Genomic DNA, 20,802 nt, shown 5'->3' on the forward strand with positions numbered 1-20,802 from the left:
GTGTGGATCTGATGAGATAGTGAATCCTCAAAAGGGTTTGGGAAAATGGTACAATTTCCTGTAAATAAGAGAGAATCTTTTTTCCATTGTTCTGCATTGGCAACACTGGACAGTAGAATGCTGAAAATGAGGGTGATGGATGGAAGGGAGGGGAGGAAGGCAGGGCCCACTGAGGAGGGCACTCTAAGGCTGGATGGCCACTTTGCCTCATCACCATCACATCCTTAGCAAACCACAGGCCTCATAATTTTGTCCAACCTTCTGCCTTTTCCCTAGACCTTTGCTCCATTAGTTAGGAATGTCCCAGTCTGTATAGAGAAGAGGGAAATCTCAACTTCAAGTAGGAAGGGACTTGGTCTGAGTCATTGCTGGTCTCTGTGCCCACCATAGGATTAGGCATAGCACAGTAGAGGAAAGATGTGAGGGGAGTAACACAAAATACCTACTATGTGTTTTGAGTTACACATACATTTTCACTTAATTCAACAATTACATGATACAGTCCAATGTCTCACACCTGTAAGTGGTGAACTCAGACCTGATTCTAAACCAATATTGCTGTCATATGGCAAATAAGAGGCAGAGCAGTAGGTGATGCTAACCTTGTAGGTTAATGTGAGGCAGAGATGGTGCCTCTTAAAGCCCCTGGAACATGGTGAGCATTAAGCAGCTAGTGAGAGCGTGGTGGTCATGATCCCTGTAGTAACAAGATGTCTAGAGTGGCCTCTCAAACCAAAGGTTTTCTATTTCAACCAGGAGAAGTGCATTTGTTTCTCTCCTTGGGAGCCTGGATCTAGCTGGAAATTACTTTCCAGTACACTCAACTTTCAGAGCAGCTGCCTTCCAAGACCCAGAGTCATCCTAAACATAGATTTTCTTGTCATCAACTAGGAATAGAATCAGAAATGAGAGCATATGTTCCCTTGATGACTAAACATAGAACTTGATAGCAGGTGAAGCTGACTTAGTGCCAAGTGAGGTCAGGGGCCTATGGGTAGGTCTCTGATTGAGCCACAAGTTGGAGATAGCAATGCTGCCTCTGCCTTTCCCTGCTGTGGGCCAGTCCCTGGGGATGTACCAGTGCCAGGTGTGAGCTCATTGCACAATGTTGTTGGACCTCCATACATGGTCTCTCATCCTCACAACAACCAGGGAGGCAAGACATTGTCTCCTACCACAGGCAGGGCAACTGAGCCTTGTAAAGACTGAATAACCTGGGCAGTTAGCTTGAGTATAATTTCTTCACCTAAATAGCACTGTGTTATAGTACTTAGCTCTTCATCTATTACTTATCTATTTCATACTCACACTCTCACCAGCTCCATGGTTGTGGGGAACTGAGACTGTCAGTGTCACTGCACGATTACACTCATCTCACACACTAGCAAAGTAATGCTCAAAATTCTCCAAGCCAGGCTTCAACAGTACGTGAACCATGAACTTCCACATGTTCAAGCTGGATTTAGAAAAGGTAGAGGAACCAGAGATCAGATTGCCAACATCTGTTGGATCATAGAAAAAGCAAGAGAGTTCTAGAAAAACATCTACTTCTGCTTTTTGGCTACATCAAAGCCTTTGACTGCGTGGATCACAACAAACTGTGAAAAGTTCTTCAAGAGATGGGAATACCAGACCACCTGACCTGCCTCCTGAGAAATCTGTATGCAGGTCAAGAAGCAACAGTTAGAACTGGACATGGAATAACAGACTGGTTCTAAATTGGGAAAGGAGTACATCAAGGCTGTATATTGTCACCCTGCTTATTTAACTTATATGCAGAGTACATTATGCAAAATGCCAGGCTGGGTGAAGCACAAGCTGGAATCAGGATTGCCAGGAGATGTATCAAAAACCTCAGATACGCAGATGACACCACCCTTATGGCAGAAAGCAAAGAACTGAAGAGCCTCTTGATGAAAGTGAAAGAGAAGAGTGAAAAAGTTGGCTTAAAACTCAACATTCAGAAAACTAAGATCATGGCATTCAGTCCTATCACTTCATGGTAAATAGATGGGGAAACAGTGGAAACAGTGACAGACTAATTTTGGGGGCTCCAAAATGCAGATGGTGACTGCAGCCATGAAATTAAAAGACATATGCTCCTTAGAAGAAAAGCTATGTCCAACCTAGACAGCATATTAAAAAGCAGAGACATTACTTTGCCAACAAAGGTCCGTCTAGTCAAAGCTATGGTTTTTCCAGTAGTCATGTATGGATGTGAGAGTTGGATTATAAAGGAAGCTGAGTGCCAAAGAATTTATGTTTTTGAACTGTGGTGTTGGAGAAGACTCTTGAGAGTCGCTTGGACTGCAAGGAGATCCAACCAGTCAATCCTAAAGGAGATCAGTCCTGAATATTCATTGGAAGGACTGATGCTGAAGCTGAAACTCCAACACTTTGGCCACTTGATGAGAAGATCTGACTCATTGGAAAAGACCCTGATGCTAGGAAAGATTGAAGGCAGGAGGAGAAGGGAAGGACAGAGGATGAGATGGTGGCATGGCATCACCGACTCGATGGACATGAGTTTGAGCAAGCTCCAGGTGTTGGTGATAGGGAAGCCTTGCCTGCTGCAGTCCATGGGCTTGCAAAGAGTTGGACACGACTGAGTGGACTGAACTGAACTGAACTGAGTGCTACTGTTCATGTAGTACCCATCAGTCAGACAGCAATCCAATCCTGTATCAGTCTGAACTGTCATGTTCTTCCCTTGCTGGTCCCACTGTTTGTGGCCATAAGGCAAAGGTCCTCCTTACTGTTTCCTGTTACCACTCTCTTTAACTCCATCTACTCAGGGGTCTCAGATCCAGATTTCTTTGGGGTCAAGACATGGGAAAATGATCAGGAAGCAGCAGCACCCACCCATCTATGTGCCTGGCTTAAAAGCTCACGTTCCTATTACTGAAGCTAAATGATGGTTTAGGCCATTGACTCCATGTAAAGGCCAAGTCCTATAGACAGATATGAGCTTTGAGGGGAAGGTACCATGCTCATTTGTTCATTATATCATTACATCCCCAGCATAGTAGGTACTCAATAAATACTCATTGAATGAATGAATTAATGACTATTCCAGTTTCAATTACTTAGAGAAATAGAGATTCTCCAAAATTGGGAATGCAAAGAGGGGGCTTAGGCAGGATAAGACACTCATGCCTTTCCTGACCTTATGCCTTTGGTTGAGATTTCATGGCATACCAGTGATCCAGAGGATGATCCCTGGTAGCTCAAATTAAAGTGAACCCTGGATTCAGGGAGGTGCCATTAAGTGGCTCTCAGGCTAGAGCTGAGGAACACCTTCTTTGCCATTCCAGCAAGCCAGGTTCATGCCATGTTTTGTGCTGTTACTTCCCTAAAGCCTGATCTAACATTGCAACCTCGCTTCCACTGGATTGTTGACACCGAAGAATTGTTTTTAAGACATTTGACCTGAAGCCTTGAAAGTGGAAAGTCAGGCTTTCAAAGGCCAGCATAGTGGTGGCAGCAGGAATCAGCTGAATCTTGGGCTTCAATCACTTTCCATCCCTTATGTGAAGATTCTCTTATGCAGAAGAGTAATGACTTTCTTAAAACTCTGTGGGGGACATTAACTGATAACACGGTGTCAGTCACGCTCTCTTGCCCCACTCTCTCACGGCCTCATACCTTATGTTCTGTAAACAATAATATTGCTGACCTTGGTAGCACTGGGCCTGCACGCCCACTTGGCCATGGACCACTTTTGTCTGTCTTAGTATATCAGTAGTTTTTGAAGACTCCCTGCAGTTGCTGCTGCTGCCCAGAGAGAATAAAGATGTCTTCACCCAGTAGGTAGGGGAGCCTGAGACTCCAATGGAAGGAGGAAGCCAGTGGCCACCACAGAGCATGTGGTATCTGGTGGCCACTGTCCTCTCGACGTGGGCCCCAATGGAAGACTGGGAGGTGGTGAATGGGTCACTGGATAATACTGAAAAGACATTTTAGGCGGTGAGCTCTTGCTTGCCAGACAAAGCAGCATGTATGTATTGCTGCTAACACCATGAGGTGGATTTTATTGACTGCTTTGAAGATGAGCAGGGAGAATGCTCTTCCTGATGCTGTGTGAGCGCACAAAGAGTATTGAAAAAGCCTTACAAGCGGCAAGCTCTTGGTTGCAGGATAAAGCAGCATGCATGGCCACTGACACCATGGGGTGGATTTTGTTGACTGCCTTGAAGGTGAACATGGAGAATGCTTTCCGTGATGCTGCACGAGTGCACAAAGAGTATTGTAAAGGCGTTACAAGCGTCAAACTTTTGCTTTCTGGATAAAGTGGTGCACACTACCGCTGACACTATGGGGTGGATTTTATTGGCTGTGTTTGGCTCTCTGTGATGCTGCGCAAGTGTGCAAACTGCAGAGATGTGCACAGGAACTAGAGCAACAGGTACTGATGCTAGAACACGAGCTGCATGACCTTGGGGACTATGGTGTCTCAGACTATGAGATTACAGAATGTCAGGCAACTCATGCAGGGTGCACCTTATCTAACACACAGTCTGATGAAATGGATCAATGCTGCCATCTGCACCATGTGGATGAAAGCGGGAGAGTTCCTGGATATCGTGAGTAAATAGCATACTTACGCCGAGTTAACCCAAGTGGTGAGAGAATTGGGCATGAGACAGGCGATGTTTAACCTAAATGCTCAGAACCCAGATGATGAGCATTTTACTGGCTGTATGTGAGAGGCTGGTTTAACCAATGCTCCACCCACCTCTTTTGGATCCCTGCCTGCTATACTTACACCCTGTGTGGGGCACCCCATCTGGCTAGCTTGAGAAACACAAAGGGGTGGTGGCAGGCTAAAGGGGTTAGGACTGTGAAAACCCCGAAGGGCAGCTGAGCTGCCCCACCTGGGTGACACAGGTGCAAATGCGGGCTGATTGACTAGCAGTAGGACTTGACAGAAATAAAATTGATAAGCAGCCTAATGGTGTACTCCTAGAGCTGTGGAAGCAGTGGAGACTGGAGCAGCGTTTACTACATGTGGGACGTGCCCACAGCATGAGGTACGGGCGGTTCAGATAGAGGGCTTTATGCCAACCGGAGCTGTCTCTGTTGATGCCTTTTCTGTTCTGAATAGGGCTCAAGCCAAGGCACCCACCCAGAGAGCCCAAGGGAGCACCAAAGACCCCATGTGGAACTTGCAATTCACTGGTCACTGACCAGTGTACAAAGAGTAATGGTTGACACTGGTGCTGAATGCAGCCTGGTACATGGCAAACAAGAAAAGTTTCCTGGCCACAGAGCATATATTGAGGGTTATGGTGGCCAAAACATTGAAGTAAAGGCTGTGTCCTTGCCATTGGAAATTGGGTGAGTTCCTGTGCAAGTGTACACTGTGTACATGTCCCCAGTTCCAGAATATGTTTTGGGGATAGATGTCTTTAAAGGTCTTGTGTTGCGGATGTCTGTGGGAGAATTCCGTCTCCGAGTGCATGTTGTAAAAGCAGTCATGAGGGGATATGCAAAGCATCCCCCATAGGTGTTGCTGACACCCTGGAGGGCAGTGACTATGAGACAATAATGTCTTATCAGGTGGCCACAAAGAAATAAGCACCACCATCGCTGAGCTGGCAAAAATGGACATTGTACGTCCTGCACAGAACCCATTCACCTCCCTGTGTGGCTTGTCGGGAAGCCCAATGGCTCTTGGTGGATGACTGTGGACTACAGGGAACTGAATAAAGTGGTACCGCCTATGCATACTGCTGTGCCATCGATCCACGACTTGATGGACCAGTTAACTACAGTGCTGGGCACTTATCGCTATGTGGTGGACTTAGCTAATGCTTTTTTCTCCAATAGCTATAGCTGCTGAGAGTCAAGACCAGTTTGCATTCACGTGGGAAGGGTGTCAGTGAACGTTCCAGGTCCTTCCCCAAGGATATCTGCATAGCCCAACAATCTGTCATGGGCTGGTTGCAAGTGATTTAGAAGCATGGAACTGCCCTGCATCAGTGAAACTGTTTCATTATATTGATGATGTGCTACTAACCTCTGATTCTTTTGCAGATGTAAAAAGCTGTGTCCTATGATATATACTGGGTACTATAAAGGCTGTGTACCATGATGTAGACAGTGTACTGTAAAGGTTGTATCCTCAGATTTTAAAACGTGTAACCTAATGAGGTGATGGCTTGGCTACACTGACGCCTACATCATGCAGGGACAAAAACCATGTGAGCAATTGCCAAAGGGTGAGATTTTCCTTTTCTTGGAGAGAAATAGCAGGTGCCTGCCATGATTGTCCCACATGTGCCCGGGAAGCTAGCTTTTCACCCCCACAGGCTGGCAGCCTCCATTGGACAGGTGGTGAGGGGGAGAGTTCCTTTGACTCAGTGGCAAGTGGACTTTGTAGGACCTCTGCCACTTTCAGAGAATGCCGGCTTCACTTTTAACAGCTGTAGATACAGCTACAGGTTTTCTGTTTGTCTGGTCATGCAAGGCTGCTGACCAACACTGTACTCTTAAGGCGCTTGACTATGTGACAGCCATGTATGGCCATCCTCTAATTATAGAGAATGATCAGGGTACCCATTTCACCAGAAAGGAAGTCCAGGACTGGGTACAGAGACTGGGAATTCAATGGGTATTTCATGTCCCCTATCACCCACAGGCAAAGGTCCATCTAGTCAAAGCTATGGTTTTTCCCGTAGTCATGTATGGATGTGAGAGTTGGACTATAAAGAAAAAGCTGTGCGCTGAAGAATTGATGCTTTTGAGATGTGGTTTTGGAGAAGACTCTTGAGAGTCCCTTGCACTGAAAGGAGATCAAACCAGTCAATCCTAGAGGAAATCAGTCCTGAATATTCATTGGAAGGACTGATGCTAAAGCCAAAGCTGTAATACTTTGGCCACCTGATGTGAAGAACTGACTCACTGGAAAAGAACTGATGCTGGGAAAGATTGAAAGCAGGAGAAGGGGATGACAGAGGATGAAATGGTTGGATGGCATCACCTACTTGATGGACATGAGTTTGAGCAAGCTCCGGGAGTTGGTGATGGAGAAGGAAACCTGGCATGCTGCAGTCCATGAGGTCGCAAAGAGTTGGACACGACTGAGTGACTGTACTGAATTGACTGACTGATGATCACCCAGAGGCAGCGGGTATGATTGAGTGATATAATGGTTTGTTAAAACAAGGCTTGCAGCTCTCTATTGATCCCCCCTCCTTGAAGGAGTGGACCTGACGCCTATGGGGGGTGTTCACGGGTTCTCAATGAAAAATCATGCAAGGGTGGAGTCGCCCCTGTGGAGGCTCTTCTGCATTGTGCTGCTGCGCAGATGCAACTGCAGGTGGCAACAACAGATATTCTCCTAAAGCCTGGCTACGGAACCCAAGGTAATATCCTGTTGTCAGTCCCAACGGAGATTGCACAAGGACAGATGGTGGACTGGACTTGGCTATGGAAGATAAAGGCACCCGACATGCAGTGGGTAATTCTCCTAGCCCCATGGGGGCAGGGGCTGCAACAGGACTTTTAGGCTGTACCCTGGGTGACGAGCACATGGTCCCCTCGTGTGCGTGTCACCTGGCCAGGACCACCGGGAGCTGCTTCAGTCTTGAAAGGTGCATCTGTACACTCCCTGTGGTCTATCATGAGTTCCCTGCTCTGCTCTGTGTGGAGCCACAGGATGTGAGAAATCCACGACATGCAAAGCCTTACTGGAGACGGACTGCAGGAGTGGTGGGCCAGCCCGTCCGGTACCTGGCGTTCAGTTTTGCTCTGTATTGGGTATGTAGCCTGCACTCTATAGTGATTTGTTGTTGTAGCCTTCACTGTTGTTGTGGAATGTGGATGCAAGCGGCAGCAAAGGTGCCAGAAAAAGACTGCAGAGGACTGAGCCTTTGTAAACAGTGGGACAGAAGACCCTGAGGGGGTGGATTGTGGGGAAATTAACTGACAACACAGCGTCAGTATCACTCTCTTGCCCCACTCTCTCATGGCCTCATACCTTATGTTCTGTAAACAATGATATTGCTGACCTTGGTAGCACTGGGCCTACACACCCAATTGGCCATGGACCACTTTTGTCTCTTAGTATATCAGTAGTTTTTGAAGACTCCCTGCAGCTGCTGCTGCCCGGAGAGAATAAAGATGTCTGTGTTCCCCACAGCTTCCCGAGTATTTTTCCAGCTTCCCCAGTCATGCCTTATCTACCCCTGGGTTCAGTGAACAGTGTGAGTGGCAAGACAAACTCTCAGGATGGTAACATAGGGCTTGGGGTAGGGTTCCATGTTTGCTTCCCAGGCCAGTGAGTAGCCCAGTGCTTCAGGAGTCGGAGATGGAGGGCAGAAACCTCATCAGGCCTCTTTGAGCCAGATGGGGCCTGACAAAGGGTCCGCAGCTGCAGACATACTTACAATACCTGCTGGGGAGCTGAGGCTGGTCCTGTCAGCTAGGTTCTGGCAGATGGGTTTTAGGGTCAGGAGCCCAGGTAAATGCTGTCTCTGGGCAGCCTTGCTGCTTTTGGTGTATCATATAAAAGTGCCTCTCTGAGAGGCAAATGGGGCCTGCAGTCCAGTCCATGGGCCTGTCAGGCTGCCACTGCCCAGAGGGTACAACTGTTTCTAATTAGTACAGGTGGTCCTGGGAAATCCTGGGTTTGGGTGTTTGAGTCTGGCCTGAGCATGGCTGAGAGAGAGCTCTGGGCTGGGGAATCCATGCCTGGCTCCTCTGAGGGATGTTGGGGCCAAGAGCTGGCTCCTGCTTGCCATGGCTGAGAGAGGTTGACCTGGGCCTGGGATACGCTTGCCTTGCATCTGGATATGGGGCACTCACCTCCTATTCTGTCTCCTGCAGCTGACCCTTGCTCTGAGTCTGGTTAGGACAAGATTCAGGTATAGCAAACCTTTACTAAGTGGCCTGCCCAAGAGAGGTACATTAGCGCAGTTTAGTTTGATGTTCACCATGGCCTTGCAAGGCTGGCATCATTATGCCACATTTTAGATGAGAACAGGTGAGATTCAAAGGGTGGCAGTGACTTGCTCAAGGTCATACAGTTAAAGTCAAGCCTGGATCTACTCCCCAGACTCCCAGACCAAAATTTTGACTGTTGCTCCATGGCACTGCAAATACTGACCAGCAGGTGGCAATCTCCCCCAACTCCCCTCTGAGCACAGACAACCTGGAATCTTAAACAGCACTGCCTGGTGGTGGTGACCCAGGGGCAGTCTTGGCCAGTCTTTCAAAACTGTCCTGAGGCATCACTCATTAACTATGTTGTCCTCAAAGAAAACAGATGCCCTGAGAAGGGCAGTGTCTTTCCAGAGGAGGGATTTTTGGCTGTGCATGAGCAAAAGATCTGCTTCACTCCTGTTTGAGACTGGTGGACCTACACAACTGTCATCAGTTGAGAGAAGGTGGGCATGGTTTTCTTGGAACAGCATTCTTTCCCCTCTGCCCCCTCTGTTGCTAAGACTTCATTCGCAGATGATGGTTGAGTTTTCCTTTGACTCTATCAGAGGCCCCACACACGACCTCTTCTATGGATGGTGTCACCCTTATGTGATCTGAGGTCATCTGAACAGTCCATGGATCCCTCCTCCCCTGTTGTAACCTGTGTGTTCTTTGTGTGGAGCCTGGGAATTGCTGTGATCTCCTTCCATGACTGCTTGTGGCCAAGAAGAACTGGGAGGGAGTCCTTCGAGTCCTTCCTGGAATTCGGCTCTGTGTTCCTTTCATCACTGCTGGCTAGGATGGACGCCCTCAGTCTTCTAATCTTGGCCACACTGACTGTGGATAAGAGAGGGGAAGGAAGACTGCATGCTTAGGGGGATGATGGTTAGAAGGGGATGGGGAGGAGGAGGGGCAGCCACCAATGAGAAATGAAAGCTGACAGAAAAGATGGCGGGGGAGGGGGGGGGACGGGGAGCAGCTCTCCGCATCAGAAAGGCAAATGACCTGAGTCCCAATGTCCTATGCACAGTAATGGCCATGAAAATAGCTGCAGATTTGCCTGCATTTGTGTGACCAAGATTTATTGTGCCAGCAACTCCGGTAATTGGATGATGAAAGCACTGCAGCTGGGACTGTTGGCTGGAGATTAATTATTAGGGAGGAGGGGGAGTGGCCTGGATGATGCCTGGCTGTGGAGCCTGTAGCCCACTGAAAGAGCAGGCAGGGGGGTACCTCAGAAATCCAGTGGCCCCCTCCCCACTCAACTGAGACCCAGAGCCACAGCCATTCCAGAGCAGAGCAGGGGGAGACCTCTTCTCTGGGTGAAGCTGATTCAGGGGAAAAGAGGCAGTTATAGCAGCAGGAGGAGCCTGGACCTGGACCCATGAGGCCAGAGAGCAAATCCCAGCTTGGTCTCTTACTGGTTATGTAGCCTCGGGAAGGACTTCGTATCTCTGAGCCTCGGTTTCTCCAGCTGTAAAAGGGGGACGATGATGTTGACTTTGCTAGGAAATTGTGAAGCTCTAAGGAGATCCCTGGGCCTTATATAGACTTGGCACCCACTCTGGGGGAACTTATTCTCACCCCACTGCTCAGATCCGGCCCTTATCCCCCCGCATGTATCCTGCAAGCCCCTTATCCTCTCCCTAGAGCCTTAAAGTTTGATGCCCAGTCACTGCAGGTGCTCTTTGCATGAATGCCAAGCTCCCCAATGGGATGGGGAGCCTCAAAAGGGATGAGGGATTGAGGGAGCCTAAGAAGAGGCCCTGAGAGGAAGGCAGACTGGGGAGCCAATCAGTCCTGAGTGCAGCCATCCCTCTCACCCAGGAAGGCCTCTTGCTGGCATCTGACTCTGCTCAGCAGGACTCTGGACTTTAAGGAGAAACAGGGTCTGAGGATAAGAGCTAGGGATGAAGAGAATGGGTCCTGGCTTCCTGGGGGCTAAGGAAGGAGGAGGAGTGGGCTCTGGAGAAAGAAGTTGCCTGGATCCTAATTCCAGCTCTGCCACCTAGCCAGCCAAATATGGGCTTTCAAAAATAATTTCCCACCTCAACCTTAGTCTTCCCATCTGTAAAATGGGGATATAGTGATACTTTATTTAGATTTCTTTAGCTGCAAAGAACAGAAAAATGTTTGAACTCATTCAGAAAAAGGGGAGTTGGAGAAGAAGGAAGCCCCGGGTCCTGGAATCAGACCCAGACCTTGGGAGGGACGGAGCCACTAGGGGGCTGTGCCTCTCCCCACCTCCATTCCCATGGGTCTCTGCTGCTATCTGCTTGCCTCCACTACTCCTAAGGCTAATTCCACCCCTCTCCTCTCTGCCCACAGCTTCTCCTTCCTCAGAGATCCTGCTCTCCCACGATCTTTGTTTCCATGTGACCTCTCAAGGCTACAAGTCAACTCCATGTTCCCTCCCTCTGGGCTACATTGCCATCTTCACTTACCACTGGATTCTCCCCACCCTTCACAATTAATGTGCATGACAGAGGGGATCTGACTGTCCCTACTCATCTGTCCTGCCCAACCTTGCCAATGACTACAGAACCGTTCATGGTCTGCACATGATCTGAGGTCATGTGGCCCTCCTAGATCTGTGGGAGGGATGGGTGCCTGGGCTGACAGGCTTCCAATGGATGAGGACTGGGGGTCTGATGCACTCAAGTGTGTAAAGTACTGCACCTGGCACCTGGTGTACTGAAAGTGCTCAGAAGTTTGACTGAATGACACTCAGAAATCCTCGTCTCACACCACAGACCTTTCTCCTGGCCCGTTCCTTTTGTTTTCACTTTCCTGGAGGCCTCTAGCCTCAGACCCCCTGGCCCTTGCAGCTCTTCTTGGCCTCTCTTCATCTCCTGGTCAGGCTGGACCTGGGATGAGGTGATTTTTTTTATCTAGACCCTCTGCAGCACCCAGCACTCCTCATCCTGCACCCCAGCAAACCTCGCACATAAAGTTCCAACCCCAGCTCTGTTCTCCCTCTCAGCAGACCTCCTGTCCAGGTCTATGCCCCAGGAAGGTGGAGGGTGATCACTGTAAGTCGTTACCACTCTCTGAGCACCTCCAAGTGCCTGGCCCTGTGCTTAGTGCTTTACCCACTTATGAATTCATCACAATCCCTCTTGAGATGGAGCCCTGTCCAGGTGAAAACACCAAGGTTTGGCTGGTATGATGAGGTGCACCCAGCTCTGTCTAACTCCAAATCCTTAGCCCAAGAGCAGAGCTGCTGCTGTGAGCTCTATCATCTTTCCTTCCTTCCAAGTGGCGTTTCCACAGGCCATATCTATCTCTCCCCACTTCTCTCTGTCTTACAAGATGAGTTAGCTAATAGCTAATTTGTGTTGACCACTAACAGTTATCTTTTATCAAGCACTTAATATGTGCCAGGCATTGTTCTAAGCACTTGGCATGTATTAACTCATTTGATCTTCATAGTAACTTTATCGGACAGGAATTGTTAGTATCCCCATTTTGGAAACAAGGAACTGACACTTCTGCCTTAGGTTAAATAACTTGAAAAAAGTCAAGCCATCCTGATGATGCATTTTTCAAAACCAGACCATCTCCCTATAGACCTTGAGCTTAACCACTGTGCTGTATAGCAGAGTGGCCACAGAGCTCTCCGACCTCTGGTTCAAGGTCCTGGAGCCCATTTTCTGCCCACTTCCTCTAAGAACTGATTCCATCAATCACTCCTCCCCTCTTTAAGCTCTCTCTCCACTGACTCCTTAGCATTCAATGTGTTTGTGACTTTCCCATCTCAAAAACATCCTCCATTCCATGTTACTCTATAGCTACTTCTATTTCTTTCTTCATTACAGCAGCACAACCCATTTTCTAAAAAGAGTTTCTCCACTTGCTGTCTGTCTGTACTTTCTCACCCCTCTTCACACTAGCTTCCACCTCTCCCACTCCATCAAACTGCCCTAAGCATGTGGAGATTTTAATCCTACCTTTCCAGAGGAAAAAAAAAATCTATCCCCATCAACAGCCTAAAAAACCCTATCAGTCAAACATGAAATCAGCTACATAAATGGCAAAACATGTTACAGTTGCAATAGTTCTCCAACAAATTTTTCATCAAAATTAGAAAAAAGAGCAAAGGCAAATGCTGAGTACTTTGGTACAACCCAGTTGATGATGACCCTTGAGTCGAAATCTTTTCTATCCAGCTGGAGTGCTTTTCTGTCCACATGCACTATAGTATTATACCCAGCCAACATGTCACTCAAGTGTAAAGCAACAGCCCGAACGTCTTTCACAGCAACAACTAACACTTGTACTGTTCTAGTTTCCTTGCTACACATAGTTCTCTTCTTTACTCATTTAACATTCAGCTATGGTGGGCTATGGCTTCTTCCTTGATAATTCAATTTTATTAGAAAGTGGGATCAAAATAAAGTTTCCTTTTCTTCTTGGTGGATTCTCTGTTATCATACTTCTCTAACAGTTTTCATGCATTTCTCAACCTTTCTCTCTTGCTCCTTCAATCTTCTTTTTTCTTCTGTTCACATATCTCCTCTATCTCCCTTCCTAATAATACTACTTTTCTCATCTGACTCAGGACTTCTGGGAGAGGTTGGTTAGGATTCACTAGCATACCAGGGGTCAATAAATGCTCTCAGGGCCAAGGGAAGGATGTGCACAGGCCCCTCTCATCATTTAGTAACACTGTGCCCATGAAGACTACTTTGCAAGGTTCAAAATGTCTGCTCTCTGCGGCTCCCTAAACCCAGTTTTAGCTTTCACCTTACTAACTAGTTGGCAACATCAGGAATCACTTGCTGTTTGCCTTCCTGAAGTAATTCTGTTGCTCCTGGGCTGACCTCATATTGCACCACTTTGATTCCCTATATGTCCTCCTGCTGGTCATCCTCTAGGGGTTGGAATTCTCCAAAGTTCCAGTCTCAGTGTTCCATTTGCTATACAATTCCCTATAATGACCTAGCCTACTCAAACAACTGACCATCTATTTGTCAACAATTCCCAAATCTCTGTCCCCTGGGTAGAACTTGACTCCACAACCAGATATCCAACTGACCTCTAATCCAACCACCAAACCCTATCCCTTATGGCAGAAAAAGAACTAAAGAGCCTCTTGATGAAAGTGAAAGAGGAGTGTGAAAAAGTTAGCTTAAACATCAACATTCAGAAAACTAAGATCATGGCATCCAGTCCCATCACTTCATGGCAAAAAGATGGGGAAACAGTGGCTGACTTAATATTTTTGGGCTCCAAAATCACTGCAGATGGTGACTGCAGCCATGAAATTAAAAGAAGCTTATTCCTTGGAAGAAAAGTTATGACCAACCTAGACAGCATATTAAAAAGCAGAGACATTACTTTGCCAACAAAGGTCCGTCTAGTCAAGGCTATGGTTTTTTCAGTAGTCATGTATGGATGTGAGAGTTGGATTATAAAGAAAGCTGAGTGCCGAAGAATTGATGTTTTTGAACTATGGTGTTGGAGAAGACTCTTGAGAGTCCCTTGCACTGAAAGGAGATCAAACTAGTCAATTCTAGAGGAAATCAGTCCTGGGTGTTCAATGGAAGGACTGATGCTGAAACTCCAGTACTTTGGCCACCTGATGTGAAGAACTGACTCACTGGAAAAGACCCTGATGCTGGGAAAGATTGAAGGCAGGAGGAGAAGGGGATGACAGAGGATGAGATGGCATGAATGGCATCACCGACTCAATGGACATGAGTTTGGGTAAACTCCGGGGGTTGGTGATGGGCAGGGAGGCCTGGTGTGCTGTGGTCCATGGGGTCACAAGGAGTCAGACATGACTGAGCGACTGAACTGAAACCCCATCCACTGTGCCCAAACCAGCTCCTCCCATGCTCCCTCAATACACCCAGCTTCCCTGGCCAGAAACCTGCACATCTTCCTCAAATCTCTCTGTCCTTTTTTTCCACATCTAAGCAATCAAAAAAATCAGATGGATTCTATGCCCTATTAGCCTCTCTGGAAGCTGTGCCTTCCTTTTTAGGAAGTAGAACACGGTAGAAAGAGCATGGCCTTTAGGGTTGGACAGACCGGGGTCAAAATCCTGTCTTTGTCACTTATTGGCTATGTGACTTCGGGCAACTCTCTTTTAATTTACCCAAGGCTTAATTTCCTTATCTACAAAATGGGCATAATAGCTTACTTTGGAGAGTTGTGAGGATTAGAAACAATGATGTAAATACCTAGCGCTGTGCTTGTCCCATGGTAACACTTAATGGCAGTATTCATCATAATGATGATAATTATTATTTCTGGCTTCTCTGTTATTGCTCTAATCTAGGACATCATCTTCTCTCTCCTGGACAATTGCATCAGCCTCCTCACTGAACTCTCTGCCTTCATTCTCCATCACCACCCCCTGAAATCTGCTTTTCACAGTGTTGGGGAGATTTTTCTAAAATGCAAATCTGATCACAATACTTACCTACTTAAAACTCTTCTCTCCCCTGTTCCACCTCCCTTTTGCTTCACCCAGTCTCATGGGTCTCTAGGCATTACTGTGTTCTGCTGGGTTTCATTCAAGCAGGTCTGCCCTCTGCCTGAAAATCTTCTTTCTCCCCCTTCCTTCACTCCTTTCTGGCAGATCCTCACCCTTCACATTATTGCCAGTGTCTGCCACCCCTCCATGGATGTTTGTTTATTTGGAATTCAAGTACCAGCTCCTTGAGGGCAGGGAGTAGTTCTGATGTTTCTTTGTGGCCCCTGTGTGCCAGCACAGGACTTAGTGTAGAGAAGGAACAAACAGAATGTCTACAGAGACTTGTCCAAGGTCTCAGAGTGGGTCAGCAGCAGGGCCAAGGCTTGAACCTAGGTCCTTTGTCTTCCTACCCAGGGCTCTTTCTTCTATGCACGTCATTTTGCCCCAGCAGAGAGAATAGCCCAGGGCTGATGGCTAGGGATGGAGGATAGCCCAGGGATGGGGCATCTCCCCCTGGGAGGACAGCAGGCTATCCAAGGCCACCCAACACCCCATCTCAGGGCTGCACCCGACTGTGGGGGAAGGATAAAATTATCCACTGCCCACGCCCTCTATCTCCCCATCCGACATGGACTGGAGATAAAAAATGAACGACACAAAATCCAATCTTCCTCGGTGCAGAGGCTGGCAGGAGAGTGGTGGGGGTGGGACTGGCAGCCTCAGCAGCCCCTCCTCGCCAAGCACATCTCATATTTATTGGCTCATAATTGAAGGCAGCCTGGAGACATCCCCACACCAGCCCCAGCAAGACAGATGGGGGCACAGTGATGGCTGGGGGATGGAGTCAGGGCACAGACTTCCTCACAGGACTGCAGCCATGGAGGCGGCACACAGCAGGAGAAGCAGCTAGCTGGCTGCTGCCCTGGCCCCAGGGGTCTGACCCAGGCCTGAGGTCTTGCTTCTGCCATCCACTTCTGATGATCTTTGGTCAGATTCTTCCTTCTCCAGGCCCAGGGTTTCAGGCTTGTGGGTTTTATTACCAGGGTATGTGAGAGCTATTCTGGGATTTGGGAAGATCTGCTACCTTGCTGTGTGGCTTTAGGTGGTTCTCGTTGCCTCTGAGCTATGTGCTGTCTCCTTGTAAAAGACAGAGGGGGTTGAGTTGGACTATAGGCAGCCTTTATGCATCAGCACTGGAAGACTCTCTGTTGTAGGAAGGAAAAAAAAAAGCTGAAATGCTGCCAAATATGAAGAAGCTGCTCTGGCCCCCGATGCTCCACATGCCTGGGCTTGGCTTGGCGTCTGAGGCCCGAGGAGAATGCAGAGTCCAGTTTCACCTCTGTAATTTGTGTCGCTATGGGAGAGGGGCTGGGGCTGGCTGCCAGGCACCTGGCTTCTGGACTGGTGTCCCCACCCTCCTGCTACTCGTGACCTGGGCCAGGGCTTTGACATCTTCAGGTTTCAGATTCCCCATCTGAAAGATTTCTGTTCGTGCTTTGGGAGGCATTTGGGGCCCCAAGCCCAGAGCCAGTCAGAGCCATTTCATCAGCCCTCCTTCTAGGGTTCCCTCATATCCATCCTTCCCCGACTCCATTAGGGCCACTGCTTGCATCTTGATGCCCATCTTTTCCTCCAAGACCAGTGCAGTGGCCTCTTCACTGGTTTCCCAGCATCTACTACCCCCTCCCCACTCTCCAGTCTGAGTGACCCTCCTAAAGCATGTGTCTGGCCACGCCTGCCCCTCCCTGTGGTGAACCCTCCCTCAGCTCCCAGCTGTGCTCATTTGAGCTCCTCGGCTTGGTACTGAAGACCTGGTGTGAGCGGGCCCCGCCTCGTCCTCCTGTCCCCCAGTGGTCTGCCCTCTCAAGCTGCACTCCTCGCTCCCCTCTTCCATGCCTTTACTCAAGCTGTTCTCCAAGGCCTTCGCCCTACCCTCTCATCAACTCTAACACCAGGCCTGGACCTTCCCAAACTGGCTGCCCAGAGACCCTGAGGCCCTGAAGGCAGCACTGGGTGGGGTCAGTGTTGTTCCAGGCCCCTTCTCCAGCCCTTCTAGAAGCTTCTGGAGATCCAGACTGCCTGGGGTGCCTGCTCCATGGAGCCCCCACAGTCTCAGGTGGGAATGATGCTGCCTGTACTTCCTCTTGCTGCTGACAACCAGAGAATGTCTGAGCCACAGGGGGCCCAGAGGTGATCTCTATAATTCCTCCTCATTTTACAGATGGAGAAACTGAGGTCCAGAGGGGACAGTGGCCACCTAGCAAGTCAGTGCAGAGCCAGGGTTGGGGCTCCTCCTGCACCTGCTGTCCGGGGTGAGGGCATGGGCTGGAGTAGGACTGTGGAAGGGACAAGACATTCCAGAGGCATGGGCAGGAGGGGCAACCAGCTTATCCTACCTCTCAGGGTAAGAGAGCCTAGCAGGATGGACTCAGGGAGGGGCAGGTGCTTCTACTGGTTGAGCATACACCCTCATGGATGGTCTGGTTCTGTCAGGGTTTACAGTTCTCTGAACTTTACCGGACTGAGGTACAGGATGGGGTAGGATTTGCCCAGTTGCCCCAGAATGTTAGGAATTCAAGGCCCCAGGTCCCCAGCCAGGAGCCTGCCTAGCATACCACATTCCACACAGCGACATGGGGTGATACCACATTCCACACCGCGACATGGGGTGATGAGCTGGGGACTTGCACAGAAGTTTTGCAGAGACAGAGAGGAGCGTCTGCTGAGTAGGGCTTGTACTCAGTGAAGAGGGATGGACACAGCCTGCCCTGCAGGAGCACAGAGTCCAGAAAGAGGCCCATGGGTAAGTCACTGCTTTGGACAAAAGGCTGCTTTATGCAGGCTCAAAGTGATGTCAAATTAGATGGCACTACTAGGGAGCTTTTCCAAGTGTCAGGTTACTAGTTTCCTGGATGTAATTTCAAAGGAGGAACATGGTCAAGATGGAAGCCTGTCAATCTAACAGCTGAAGCAGCTTACTCAAGATGCAGAATCAAGGTATGTGCATAGCTTGTCTGTCAGTGATATCATAAACCCTGTGTTCATTCTATTCATTATTTAATGACAGAACACTGTGAATTTGTCTCAGTCCCAGGTTTGCAGAATCCATGGTCTGGAACTAATTTCCCTTTAGTTTTTATAGTTTTTACACTTCCTTCTTTAACTCCCTTAGGGTTTATTTGGGCATATGGTGTAAGATAAAGCTCTAAAATGATCTTTCCCCGAATTGGACTGGGTACATGTGAATTGTAATCTTAGAGATTCACAAAGGTCATGAACACAGTGGAGGCTCAGAGGAGTCCTGCAGTCAGGAAATTTTTATGTATTATTTTCTATTTCACTACAGAATCTGTTAAAAAAACTTCTATGAACGCAATGCAGAGAATCACTTTGGAGTAAGAGGAGACGGCAGAGCAGAACTGAGACAGAGGCCTCCTTGCCTCAGCTTCTACTTGTCTGTGGGCCTGGGGTCTGGCCAGGAGGAGTGAGATGCAAGTGACCAGTTCTGTTTCCAGGCCCGCAGTCCTAAGAACTCTGCCAGGAGCCACAAGCCATGGGTGCCCCAGGGAGGGTGAGGTGGCCTGTCTGACGTTTGGCTAAGATTTACAGAGGACTCTTTGCCCCGGGGCTAGAAGGATGAACAGAAGTGTGTCTTGGAAATGCCTCTGTGAGCGCAGGACTTCAGCAGTGACACCCTGCCAGGGCAGTGGCACAGATCATGCCTCCAGAACCATGGGACGGGTAGAGCAATTTGAACAGAGACACCAAAATTAAGTGCCCACGGGGAAGCCAGGTGAGAACACAAGTGCCTGTAGTGTGGGCAAAGGTGAGGATGGGTGTCAGCCAGAATAGGTTCAGGGAAGGTACTCAGCAGTCATTTTCCAAGTTCCAGGTCTGCCTTGGTGCAGCCGGGTCTCCTGGGGCCTCATTACAACAGTCAGCACAGAGAACACACGTGATGCCCTCCCAAGGCCTCTCCTTCCTCGGGGAGTCTGCAGAGTTCCTTTCCTGTCTGGAACAAGTAACAGGGAAGTTGGGGTGGAGTGAGAGGAGGATATGGGGACCTGGACTTCTAGGAATTAATTAGTGCCCTTCAATGAGATTTGGTTCCCCTCTGGAGGCCAATTAGGGCATCTGGAAGCTTGGGAGGTGGGGAGAAGGCAGGCAGGAGTGTGTGTATGCTTGAGGCAGGGCCATCCATTCTGTGTCCTGGGATCTGAGGGCAGAGTAGATCTCAGGGGTACCCTGTTCACTTACAGGAAAAGTGCAAGTGCGAAGATAATCACAGAACTGTTTTCATCATCTAAGAACAGAACTTCATTGTTGTACTATATGTAGTATCGTATTTCCCCCACCTCTGTAACATTGTCCTATACTGAGCACTCACTAGGGGCCAGGCCCTAGGCTAGCCTAGGTTCATTCATGATCTACCAGCAATGCACAAGGGTTCCAGTTTTCCCACACCCTTGCCAACACTTGTTTTTGTTTGTTTTGATAATAGCTTTCTGATGGGTGAACTGATATTTCACTGTGGTTTTAATTTGTATTTCCCTTAGTGTGTGCACATGCACACACACAATAATTAGTGATGTTGAGCATCGTTTCATGGGCTTTAGGCCAATTGTATATCTTCTTTGGAGAGATGTCTGTCAAGTCTTCTGCCCATTTTTAAATTGGATTGTTTGAAGTTTTTTTGTTTGTTTGTTTGTTTTTTGTCATTGTTACAGTTGAGCTTTGCAAATATTTTCTCCCATTTGGGGGGTTGTCTTTTTACTTCTTTGGATAGTACCCTCTTATGAAGAAAAGATTTTCATTTTGATATAGCCCAATTAATTTTTTCTTCTGTTGCCATATTCAAACAATCATTGCCAAATCCAGTGTTGTGGAGTTTTCCTTTATGTTTTGTTCTAAGAGTTTTATACTTTTAGCTCTTACATTTAGGTCTTTGGGATAAGCAGTTTTTAATCTTAATTCATTTAGTGAACAACTATTGAACACTCACTACTTGATGGATCCTGGACCAAGTGCTTGAGGATACAATGATCAACACAACTCTTAAGTCAGGTATGTGATAGACAAGGTGCTGGAGCTTCATTTCTTTGAAGCAAACTGTCTAGAGTCACATGACTAGTAAGTGTAGCAACCGTGACCACTTAGGTCCCATGACTTCAATTCTATACTCCTGTGCTATGTCCCTCCCCTGTTTGCACATGTCCTACAGCTCCTGAATGCCCAGAAACCAAGACCATAATCCTCAGTGAGGCACACTGGGACTGTTTATTGAGCTAGTCCACATTTCCAGCCTCATCTCTCTGCAGCCACCTAATTTAGGTACCCCTCCCTTGAACCAGTGAGTAGGTCTAAGTCCAGGGCCCCATGTTCTCTGTTTCTCTCTTCTTCTTTGCCTCAAACCTACTTACAGTTAAAAGGCCTAGCTGGCAACCCACCTGCTC

Source organism: Dama dama, chromosome 1, assembly GCF_033118175.1.
Source record: "Dama dama isolate Ldn47 chromosome 1, ASM3311817v1, whole genome shotgun sequence".
NCBI classification, from domain to species: Eukaryota; Metazoa; Chordata; class Mammalia; order Artiodactyla; family Cervidae; genus Dama; species Dama dama.